The sequence below is a fragment of the Aptenodytes forsteri genome, unplaced genomic scaffold, assembly GCF_000699145.1.
Source record: "Aptenodytes forsteri isolate BGI_AS27 unplaced genomic scaffold, ASM69914v1 Scaffold164, whole genome shotgun sequence".
Classification (NCBI taxonomy): domain Eukaryota; kingdom Metazoa; phylum Chordata; class Aves; order Sphenisciformes; family Spheniscidae; genus Aptenodytes; species Aptenodytes forsteri.
The window spans coordinates 4335811-4348440 of record NW_008795527.1 but is presented as its reverse complement, the minus strand read 5'-3'; positions in this window follow the sequence as shown (position 1 = coordinate 4348440).

The following is a 12630-nucleotide window of genomic DNA, read 5'->3' as shown; positions in this document are numbered from 1 at the left end:
CCTGAGATACATTTTGCTTTTTATAAAGCTTATGAACAGACCTTGCTCTAGAATGACCATCAGAGTTGACCTTGTTTCCAGGTGGGATTCCAAGTGTATTTTGTTATAAATATGTGGATGTATAGATGTGTACTTTACAATGTATTAACTTGATGGTAACTTTGATTTTCCTCTTTTGGGAGGACCAGTGGAGCACTGCACCATCCTGGGGAAGATGGAGTACTATTGAGCTGTGGTCAAAGCCCTTCCACCAGCTCCTGCTCACCATTCGTCAGCGTCTGCAAGCAGGGAGAAGAGAGTTGGATCATTACCCTGCCTCCTGACAAAGTTATATTTTCAATAAGCTTGTTCAAACAAACCACCAACCCATTTCAGCTGAAACTTTCAAAATAAATTCAACCCGAGGCAGAGTCCTGGCACAGAGAATTTCAGCCTAATGGGTTGAAGTCTGGCAAAGTTGTAACTGGCTTCTGAGAGAAACATTAGGTGTGCTTCTAAATGGGACAGAAAAAACCTTAAGTCTAGAGGAATACAAGGAAATCCTCAAGTAGGCTGTTTTGTTACTGTGAACATCCAATATTGGCTGAGTTGATAGGTCTTCTTGTCCTTCCCATGCTCTCCTGTTTTTACATTTGAATGTATTTTGATTTTTTTATTTTTTTTTTTTTTTTTTTTTTTTTTGTTTAGCACATTACAAAGCTAAGCTGAAGGAGTAATTCTTAGAATGGGTATTGCTCACCATTTCTTTCTCTTTCATTTTTTGTCATGTTTTCTTTCTTTATTTATTCAAGTGAAAGATGCAACAAATTTTGACAAGCAAATGACTGTAAACTGTGGTTTAGTAGAATGAATACACCCTTTATGAATTTTTCTAGTTCTTGAGCAAAAGAAACCTAGCATTGCTGCTGTGTACTTAAGCTGCCTGCAGTCAGTGTTTGGAGAGCTGCCACTCCCCTCTGGTTGCTGCTGTGGTTAGGAGCCTAAGTGAGAGTAAAGTTATCAGGTGTCTGGGTATAACATTAATTAATCTATCTTGAATGTCTTTTAGCCCACAGCCTTGGAAGAACTGAGCCTACTTTTCTATTTGCAGGTTTCATAGCACAGTGTGCTGGAGAGCATATATAAGTTTAAGAACTTTTTTTTTTAAAATTAAATTACTTCAGTTTTAAAATTAATCAATGATCTTTTTGTAATAGATAATGTATTTTATTATTTAATCTATGGTGCACTCTGGGATTTTCCATCTGGAGTATCAGCTGTTTACAATACAGATGTCTTGTCTGTCTCGAGGCTGGCATCGCACCATCTCAGGCCATGGAGTCCCCTTAAACAATTCAGAGCATGAACAGTAAGACTGTCTGACCCCATAATGACTGACCAGAGAGCTTTTGCTGAACTTGAGTCAAATGTCTTCCTAGGCTCTACATTAATTCTTACTTAAATATAGAACTTAAAAAGAAAACATAGAATTAAAAAAGATCAGACAAGCAGCCGTGGAGTCACTTTGATCACTTTTACTGCGATGGAAAAAATTGTAGTCCAAGAATTCATAACAGAAGAAAGTTCAGGATGTTCACGTTCACAATAAAATGAACATTAATTTATCACTGCAAGCCAGACATGCCACCCTGAAAATATGAAACATAATAAATCCTCTTTTTTATAACAGAAGTTATTGAAGAATGACTAATGGATTACAAAATTAAAAGAGATATCTTTCAGTACCTAGGAAGTATATTGATTAAAACTGAAAAATGCAAGTCTTGTATTTCTGTTGTGAAAATGCTGTCAAATCAGTTTCAACATTCAAATTAATCTCCCCTCCGTGGTCAGTGAAGATCTGGGAGATTTTCTTCTCCTCACCTATTCTTTTTTCTTTCTTGGTGGTTGCCTTTAATTCGCACTAAGCTACTATGAAAAGAAAGAAGCAAAAGCAGCCCCTTCTAGTTTACTCCAGGCTTAGTCAGAAACAACGAGAAGTTGCCACCCAAAGCACCGGGCCCAAAGGCAACATTAATCAGAAGCTAAAGCACACTGCAGCCCTATGCCTGGCTGTAAACTGCACCTGATTAAGGCGATATGCACATGTCTGCAAGGTGCAGAAAGGCAGGCGAAGGCAAGGGAAGCGGCAGTGAGCGTTTCATTGGAACAAAGTGAAGAGAAATAACTTCTTTTGGGCACTGCATTTGTTGTCAAGTCACAGGTAGATTTCGGGGCAAGAAAGCTGGTTGCTCCTATTAGTTTCTGTGGAGTGCAGAGGAGTAGAGCATTACCCATTTTCGATGGCAGAAGAGAAAGGCACCAAATAAATACTTGTCTCACCTCGTCAGTTTGTTCTCTGAACAAACACAGCCCAGCAAGACCTTGAATGGTCTCTGGTCACCTGAGCCAAAAAGGCAACAGCTCCTCCCCGGGTTGCAGGAGGGCTGGAAAGCTGGGGTGATGTCACCATGCCTTGTACTGCACCCTACAAAATAGCATGTGCCCAATGTGAGCCAAACTGATGGGGCGGCAACAAGAGGGGGCTCCTCATCTCTCAGAAGTGCAGCTCCCCAGCTGGGTGCTGGTGCAGCACGCACTGATCCTTCCTACCTGCACCCGGGCACAGGGCTCTCCTCCCCTCCAGCCCTCCCTGTGTGCTTATGGGGCTTTACTGCCTTTGGGCTCACAGATTGACTAAGCTGCCTTCAGTGGGCAGCGTAGAAAGGCAGTTACCTCACCGTCAGCCAGCAAGGGGAGAGCTCTCACAGCAGCCGTGGTTTTCCAGGATATGCTCTTGGGCCGTGTCTTCAGAGGTTCTAGGGCAGGCCCTCATCTGGTGTAAATTGTCAGCCTTGCCGCGGTCCAGTCAGCAGAGATCTGTCAAATTTGCACCGCCTGAGAAGCTGTTTCTCCAGTGACAACCCCACGTGGTTGGGCCTGCTTTGTGTTAGGAGGTGACTGGCTCGACCTCTGGAGAGACCTCTGAGCACAGCTCTCATTTTAGTTTCGGGAAAGTTTCTTTGAGGTTCATATTAATGCTGCCACCATGAGAAACTGTGTCTGACTTCAGGGTAGGAACACATGTTCACCTTTTAAGTCCTCATCAGGGTTTCTAAGACAGCAGAAAAGTGGCAGGATCTTTTAATATCCAGTGGAGAGGATGGCTTAGCAGCTGCCAAGTAGGAGCAGTTGACATTGCTTGGGAACAGGAGCAAGCATTGCTTTTGCTCACTCCTCCTACCTCCCTCAGCAGACTGAACATAATAAATATAGTGGTAAGAAACAAATGGTCTCCCCCGCTGCTTTACTAGAAACTGGAGTGTCAAGTCTTCCTCTGCCGGATAAAAAATAGAGTGGGCAGGATGTGACAGGATTTCTAAAATAAGCTTTGCAGAAGGTAGAGTGCCTCACAACCAGGATATGAGCAAGAGGGTGGATATGATCTGAGAGGGGCACAGCAGCATGATGGAAAGCCCTGAGGAGGAGTGGGAAAAGAAAAACCATGAGCACTTGGTACAGAGCAGAACATTTACAGTACCACTTCGAGGGGCGTTTGTGGTTTATGAGGTCTGCTGAGGCAGCTGCTGGATGTGTATTAGTGTATTATCACAGTAATGGATTATGTTTTAATTCCCTGTAATGTGCCCAATCCCATGTAACTCAAAGAAGCAAATTTGGCTCCTGTGCCAAGCAGCAAGTTGTGTCACGGTTTTAAGACATGCTCAGAAGGGTGGCATGACGCCTCACCACACACCGTAGGGTACACAAGTCCTGCACACAGCTCTGTGCCTCCCCTGTCCCAGGGCTTCCTGCAAGAGGAAGGACATCTCCTGGGGAGGAGGAACACCCCCTCCCCTGTCCCTGGCAAATGTCCTTATTAACAGAGAGAAAAATGGGATTCCCTGGTTTCATCTTTTAGTTTAGAACCAGACAGGGAAACAGGCTGGAGCAGCCTCAGAGGCTAAGGCAGATCCTCAGCTGATGTAAGTAGTCAAAGTCCCACTGATTCCAACTAAGCTGTAGTAATTTACCCAACAGAGGTAAAAATAAAGTGGTAACACCTGTCCCCACAAGAAGAATCTCACTCTTTTCTTCCATACCTACACCTCAGGGACAGTCACCATTTTTGGCAGAAATTGTCATATAGGAGAACTACTCTGCCCTCAGTTTTGACATGCAGCAACCAGAGAAGTGATGGCAGAGGTGGTGCTGGTCACCACAGAGCATGTTTAAAGAGAAGAGAGCAGGGAAAGAGTGCAATTGCTGTGATCGACAGCACTGTGTCAGTGTTTGGGTTGAGACTGTGGTGAGTATGCTCAGGGTGGATAGCTTGTTCCTAACACCGGAGCCCTGCTCAAAACTTTATTATCTATAAATGCATTAAAAGACAATCTAAGAAAAAAAAGAAAGGCTGAGCAAGAATGCTTAATCAGTGATGTAGTATACACCCCTAGCAAGTGTTTTCAGCAGACTCAGAGCTACCAAATGATAGTACAGTTTTGCCTGAGTAGCTGGTGTGTTACCAACAGCACCAAAATCAATAGGCAGAGAGTTCCTATGGTTCAAGAGTAATTACAATATCAAAGAGGTTTAGGAAAGTATTGTCACATCCCATAGAGGAAACTGGCAGCTGGGGATCTGATGTCAGCATTTGAATGAATTCAAATATCTAAAACCGATTTAGAGAAGCTGTGATAAACAGCAATCCAATTCAAGCATGGCTATAGCAAAAAAAAGGGTTTTCCCTCTGGGTGTGGTCCTAGAAACTGCAGAGTGATCCCTCGAGTTGTCAGACATACCCCACGCATGAGTCAGAAAACAGTTACACAAGTGGCTTCTGCGCTCTGTGTTATTCAGCCAGGGAGAGGAGATATTTAGGTCAGGTAGCAAAGGGCACCTGTCGAGCTGGGTGAAGAAGTTATGTTCTCTCTCCAGCATAGTGAAGTACCTGAGTAGCTACTCAGGTGGAAATATTTGTGGTGGAAATATTCCCAAAAAATGCTATATTGGTGTCCAACAGGGATTTATAGTTATCAAAAAGAAACACCCCCTACATGTATTTTCAAGGCTTTCTGTACAGCATCAGTAAAAAGGGAAGGTGTCAGATGATGTGATAGCAATGTGATAGCATATAGCTAAAATCTTTTCTTTCAACAGCCTCATTGGTGGTAGCTGGGGTGAGTGACTGGTAAGATGATCCTCTGGACACATATTTTGGAAACTTCTTGGTCAACTACCATGCAGCCAGCAGATTTAAGGCCAGTGATTATATTACTGAGGGCTTTTGTTTTGAAGTATGTGCTCCTCAATATATCTTTCAGGGCTAGCCATGTGCCGAGGGGTTTGTAACCAAACTGTGATTCTCTTTCTTGCTTTCAGAGGTCTCATTACAGGCTGCTGGCACCGGCGGCCAGCTCCCTGCTTATTTCGGATGACCACATCACTCAGCAGAGGCTGAACAGAGCAGAGAAGTCAGTCAGTGAGTGGGTCACAAGGAGTCAAAATGTACCTTTCTTCCTCGAAGGCAGAGGGTTTTAGTTGTTACAAAATGGTGGCGTGCAACTGTTATTTTGAGCTTGGAGAGTTATTGGAGGTCAAGCAATTTTTTGCATAGAAGCTTTTTCACAGGAGCCAAAGTCAGGCTTTGGAAAGCAGTAGTACATAATGAGGATTTTTTTGTAGGTTTTTCTGAGATGCAGGCTGCAGAAAGAATCATCGCTTCAGACTTGGTCAGGGTAATTTCTGTAGCTCTCTTGGCTTCCTTACTGTTTAGCCAGTAGATTTTAGGGCTAGCAATTTAATTGTGGAGGACTTTTGTTTTGTGTACGTATTGTGGTTTATTCCTATAATTTGTTTGCCATCCTGCTAGGACTGTGCTAAGAAAACCATTGTGGGCTTTGTTGTTGTTTTTTTTTTTTCTTTCTAAACTGCTTCAATAATTTTTCATCCTGAAAATGTTCATATGTACTTACTAAATATGATGTTCAGCTCCTCAAGTCAAAGGACGAGCTGAGGCCAATGGAGTTTGCACCAGCTGAGGATCTGGCCCCTGACTTAAAAACAGACAAAAGGAAATACCGTCCAAAGCTGACTTCTCTATTACAGTGCTTCAGCCTATGTGAAATGCTTTGAGGACATGATATTGGGATTCTTTTTTTCCAAGAGGATCAAATGCAAGAAATAAATAGGCATGTAAAGTCTGCTTCCCAGGTTATTCAGGTTTCGGAGCTCTGTTGCGTCCTGCTGCAGAGTCTTTCCTTTTGGTTTGGTAAAACATCAGAGTACAGAAGGTGACCCTGTGCACTTGTTTCAGATGAGTGTAAACAGAAGATGATATTACTTGTCTGAATGAAGTGGACTATCCCATGGAGGAGAATAATAGCTGTCTCCTAGAGTTGTTTTTCTCAAAAAGACTAGGGAGAACTTAAAAGTCGAAAGACTCAAGAAGAGGGTGAAAGTTGATTACTTTAAGGATTAAACTGTTACCCTGGTGAAGTCAGCAAATACTGTTTCTAAGCAATGATTTCAGTGTCTCTTGAGCACTGTGAATCTGAACCGTACCATTGGGAATGTATTTCTTAAAGATATAAATATAATTTTATTAGTTTTTTAAAATGTTATTTGTTGTTTTGACTTCAATAAAATACATTCTGGAGTGGTGTATGAAAATCAACTTATGCAGAGAATTTCATCTGCAAGCGTGTTTTTAAAATATGTAAAAAGCTAGAAGTATGTCGTTAAAAAAATTATATAGCTCCTAAATTTGCATCAAATTGCAAAGAATTGTGTTCTGTTAAAAATGTACTTGCACTTGGTGTAGATTTTCCCCCACTTATCCTGCCTTGGAATTCCTCGGAAGAGGCAGAGGAAAGCACTGTTGCTCTGGTAGCATCTAGTTAGGTAGGGAGAGATTTTTCACAAAGTCTTGATTATTATTTCATCAAGAAAGTAGGTAGATATTAAAGGTTACCCAGATGGTTTACATATTACTATAATAACCTTGTTCATAGAAACTCTCACAAAGAAAATAATTAATCATAAACATACTGTGATCCCCCTAAAGCAGCGACTGTTTTAAGTTGAAATCCCATAATGGCTATGACCTCTAACCCTGATGTAACTGTTTCTATCCTAGCTACTAAAGTGGCTGCTCATGAAAGGCCATCAAATACAGAAGTAAATGCAAAGGTTAACAAAGTTAGTGGACCAAACAAACTTGATACTCAGAATGAACTTTCACATGTAGCAAGAAAATAAACACCACTCTCCCAGACTGATCTACACAGGAGGTTTGAGAGGCCAAAATATTAAACGTTATTAAGCGCATAATCTCTATTTTACAGATAAGTGTTTACTCTGGGGGTTACCATCCTTTCATATTGATAAAAAGTCTTCACTTAAATTAAAAAAGAAAAAAAAAGTTCATGCACTGGTGTGTTTTCCGTGAGATGGTTTTTGCTCTAGACTCTACGAGAGCATTGGTAATTGGTTTGGGGAAGAGAAGGGATTGCACTGGGATGTGTAAATCTTGGACACTTTTTGTGTGTGGACCAGTTATTAACATGTCATTTCATTTTTAAGCCCGTCTCTGAGGTGTAGTCTTTGCATCGTATTGTGTTTCAGGAGTCTGATTTGTTAAGGGATGGTTATTCCTTCCAAATTTTTGGTGTTCCATCTTCCCACCATAGATGGGGAAAATGTAATTTACCTCTCTAATGCATTGCCTATTGTGGGAGGTTTTTTGCTTCAGAAATACAGATTACTACATGACGCTTTGCTGGTTGAGTTCAGCAGGACAGGACTTTGTAGTTCATAAGCACCAGGCAAGCTTGCAAAGGAATAGACTATGGGCAGGTTTGTATGTCGGATGTACCGTGTACGCACTGGTAGCTAGAAAAGGCATCCTTCACATATATAAATAGTGATTTCAGTGGTCTTTGAGGAACAGTGTGGGATTCAGTAGTCTGAAATTTATAGCCCTCCCCCATGCTGGCAGAGGAGACACCCACCAGCACCAGGGTGTCAGTGGCTGCTGCCCCGACCTCCAGCCGCCCACGGCGTCCTTCAGTGGGATCCAGCTGTCTCCACTGACCTCAGCACAGCTGCAACTCCCGCCTTGAAAAGCACAACTCTGCCTCCTTACTCAGAAGTGGTCCTTAGCATTAGGAGGAAAGTTTCCTTTTCACCATCATGATCCCATGAACATGCGTAAGACTGCCAGGAAGCAAGTCCCAAATGGGAGAACAAAAAAGGCAAACTCTTTTTATGAGTTTTGAAAAGAAAAACAAAAGCTTTTCCATTAATTTAATCAACTTGGTATCCTAAGCCCCAGACAGAAAAGGACATTTTTGGGGTCTCTGAGGAATAAATAATTCAATGATGAAAAGAGAAAGAAATGTTGATTATATATAAAACTTGACAGTTGGGGAAACTATTTCCCTGGCCTACAAAGTAATTTTTCAGGTAGATCAAAAAGAGTTATTTAGTTCTACGCAATTTCCAGTTTTAACAACATTAAATACCTTTTCTTCAGTTAGATATCAGCCTTTGAAGATTTTGAAATTGTTATTCCTGTGGGGAGAAGGATATTGAATAATTCCTACCAGTTATGAAACTCAATATTCTCCAGATGGTTATTGAGACAAGCTTTTATACACCATTGTAAAATGGGTTTAAAATATCCTGTGCTGTGATTGACTAAACAAGTCACATGGCTACTGCATACAAGTTTGAACTTCTTTTTCAACTAAATGACCTTATTAAAACCATAAACAAAAATGGTACTTAAAGGCTGGCTTTAAAGCAGCAGCTATAAATTCTAGATTTATTGTAGTACTGTTCTGTTATTTGTGCTAAAAAGACAAAAAACTAGGAAGGCTATTCTGGGTATGAAATTATGCCTTTAGTAATCAATTGGTTTAAAAAGATATAGTTCCATGTGTTTTCACAGTCCTCTAACTTTTTCTTCAAATGACTTAACAAAATTACATGCATTCACAACCTAAGCAATGTCAGATCACATCAGAACTTGAGCCGGCGAATGTGAAGGAACAAAACCCTACAGTAAGAAGGAGTATTCCTCGAGCAACACTCTGTCTTCTCTTTCAGGAGAAAATTTGTGCCTGAAGTGGTCCTAAGCATTGTTCTGCATAAAATCCTCACGCTCACCTGTGTTCTAGTGCCCATTTGCATTGCAGTGGTAAACAGCTCTAGCAAAGACTCGGCAACCCACGTAATATGAACAAATAATCCCAGGAAGGGGGATCTTGCCATCTAACTGGACAAGGGAGCAGGAGTCTGGGTGTTATGGGTGGCAGTGTTTTTTTGGCCGGGTTGGCCTGGTGTGAGGTGGGAAGTGTTATTTCTCTCTGCTAATGATCTCCCCCTGCATCTGCTGCCCACTGAGGGGTGGCTGCACCTCAGTCGGCCAGGTGCAATCCTCCTGGCCTGTCACCACTTCTCCTCCCATTGCACAGACAGAGACTGCAGCACAAGCCAGAGCAAACAGACCAGAAACAAGGGAATTCCATGGGAGAAGAAAAATTATACTTAAGGCCTTGGCTCCCTGACCGGTGCTTGCACTGCAGAGTTTGCTGCACCTCAGGGGAATAACAGCAGGCACCTTTCACTCTTTATCTCCTGTGCCATAAAAACATGCCTACCAAAATGCATTTTTCTGTATTCATTAGGATGCTGTTCCTGTAAGTTTCCTACCAGAAATGGCTGCATTTCAAACTGACTAAATTATCCCCTTAGGGTTTACATCTTGTTTAGAAGTCCCAGTTTACAAAATTAATTGTCCCTATTCAAATAAGCATATGATTCGGTTTAGGGATTCTTTGTTGCTGTTTATGGAACTTCTTTTTTTTAGGGTGAGAGGTAAATTGTAAGGGGAAAGGCTGTGTAAGTGCAGGGTGTTTTTAACATTGAGAATATCTCTGTGGCAGACTCCTAAAGTGAATGAAACCCTGGCATTTCCCTTGATGGGAAACAGTGCTTTTCCCTGTCACTTTTGCATTGCATATGGCTTATGACAATGAAAATATTAGAGATTAGCATTAACAGAAAGAGCTTCAATAAAAAACATAACGATGAGAAACATATTCAGGGATTTGTATTTCTTTAAGAAATGTGTTTACATGAAAGGGAAACAGGAAGACCCATAAAGTGGTTGAATCTGGTACTACACTTAAAATCAGGCTGCTGAGAATTTTTTAAGCGACTTCTTTTTTTCCTCTTCAGCAAATAATCCGGTTGTAGCATAACTCAACTCACTTATCAACACTTTTTTTTTTTTAGCTTATTTAGTGTGCCTGGGTTTCAGAGTTTCAGTTTAATATTGCTAACAGTCTTAGTAAAAACCCCAGGATTAGCAGTGTATTTGAACACCTGCAAAGTTCATTTAACGACTGGAATAGCAAATGTTGCAAAATTCAAAATATATTTAACATATTTGTAGTTTGAATGTTAACCACAGCTGTTTAATGCTGTTCAAGAGGCTTGGAATGTACATATTTTATACATCCCAAGGAATAGCTATGATTGATGTCCTTTCATGTCAACTGTTTGATTTGCTGAAAGACGGAACGAAAAATACAGCGGAAGGGAGCAAGTCTGGGAAGAGCTGCCAGGCCAGCAAACTTATTTATTAAAAGAAAAAAAATTATCCAAGTTTGGCATGCTTCTGAATCTTAATTGAATTCAATAGGAAATTGGGGGGGATGGACAAAAAAAAGAAGATAAAAAGAAAAAAATTAATACAAGCAGTCAAAAAAGAGAGAAAATGGTTTATTATTTTACTGATTACATTCATGCTGATGAGTTGTCCTATCCTTCAGCCATATGGAAGTCTAACAGATGCCTCATACACAGCTATGAATATTTGATGTACAGGTATTTTACTATCCTTCCACAGCCAGATTTTTCAATGGATCATTCACAAATGTTTCAGAGAAACATGCTTTTCTGTGATCGTTGGCACTGACAATATCATTTTCCATACCAGACTCAAAGATTAAGCCAGATACACTACATTCACTTTTCTTTTTCGTTCTGAGGAACTGGTTCTCCCCACATTTATACTAGCTGTGACTACTACAGCTCAAAAGGTTTTACCTGAGTTACTCTTGATTTATTTGGGGGGAAGAAATAAAGCCTATTAAACATTTCTTTTCAACATTGGTAGATATAACGTATTTTTGTCCGGTTTTCAGCCAGTTCCAGTTCTAACCAGAACCATCACTAGGCACAAATTCTTTAACATTTAATTTTCTAGGAACTTTTACTTTTCATCTCTTAACAGACACTGCAGTAACAGGCAGAGATGGAAAGCCTGCAAAGTAAACACACGCTGTACCCTCTTCTCTTTAGTTTTACAGGAGCTACTTCCTAAATTCTTTGCTAATTAACAAATGTCATAGACATTCAGCTGAATTTGCTGGCAACCAGGGTTGCAACCATCTTGCATCCCTAGATTTCAAGCATCCATCTAGAGTAAAAAAGTATTGTGGAACTTTCACAAAAAATCTACAATAGCTATTCACACACACCTTTTAGGCCATACGTATCTTGGGCAGCCTGTTGAAGAAGCGTAAGCTGAAGAGACAGTAGCATTCACATACCTTAGCCTAGACTTCCTTTGTGTCCAGTGCGAATCATCAACTCATCACTTAGAAGAAACATGCATGAACAAAGATGAATGTGGACAGCAGAAAGATTGAAATACTTTGTGGTGTGATCTTCATCACCTAAAGTATCTCTACTGTGGGGGACATTTTAAAAGGAACTGTAACTTTGGTGTCTCTTCAGCCGAAGTAACACTTGGGATAAAAATCTTCATCTCTTTCTATGATGAATCAGAATACTGTGTCCCATTTTAATGAACATGGGTCTGATCCGGGCATCTTCATTCATGCGTAAGTACTTATTTTTTTAGCTACAGCTGCTCAATATATTGAGACAGTCAGTCACACTGAAAAAGCTCTAGACATTTCAAAATTTAGCACGCCAAGAGCTTAGTAACACAGGTGGCTTACCCCCACACTCCATTCACTGGTTTCCCTGCAGAATACAGTGTCCAGATCAATGTTACTATTCTGATACTCAAAGCCCAGTATGAATTTGGCTACAGTTAGATGACAAATCAACACTTCCCTTGAGAACAGGACTTCCCACCAATGGCTATGGTTTTCTGGAAGAATTTAATTGTGCACATTCCAGAGAGGTGTTTGAATGCAAATGTTAGGGGAAAAAAAGGACAATTCAGAACAAAATCCAAATAATAACTGTGTGATGTAGTTTTGCTCAGTAAAATCTGGATCACACGGTGTTGAATAATTTGGCTTGAAGTATTGAAAAATATAGCCAAAACTGTTTAGAAGTAAGTCTACAGCTTTACTCCAAACATGACACTCAAGTATGTGTTTAATTACTTTTTCCAGGATCTTTTTTTCCCAGCATCTTGAATAATCAAGCTTTATATTATTATTTTATATACCTAAATATACATGCGCCAAACACACCTATCTAACACATAGAACTGTCAAGCCTTTTGGGGAGGGCAAAAGAGGTATATACATTATAATGTTTTATATTTTTCATTTCTATTTTAATATACTTTGAAGGTGGTTGGATAGTGATAGATATATT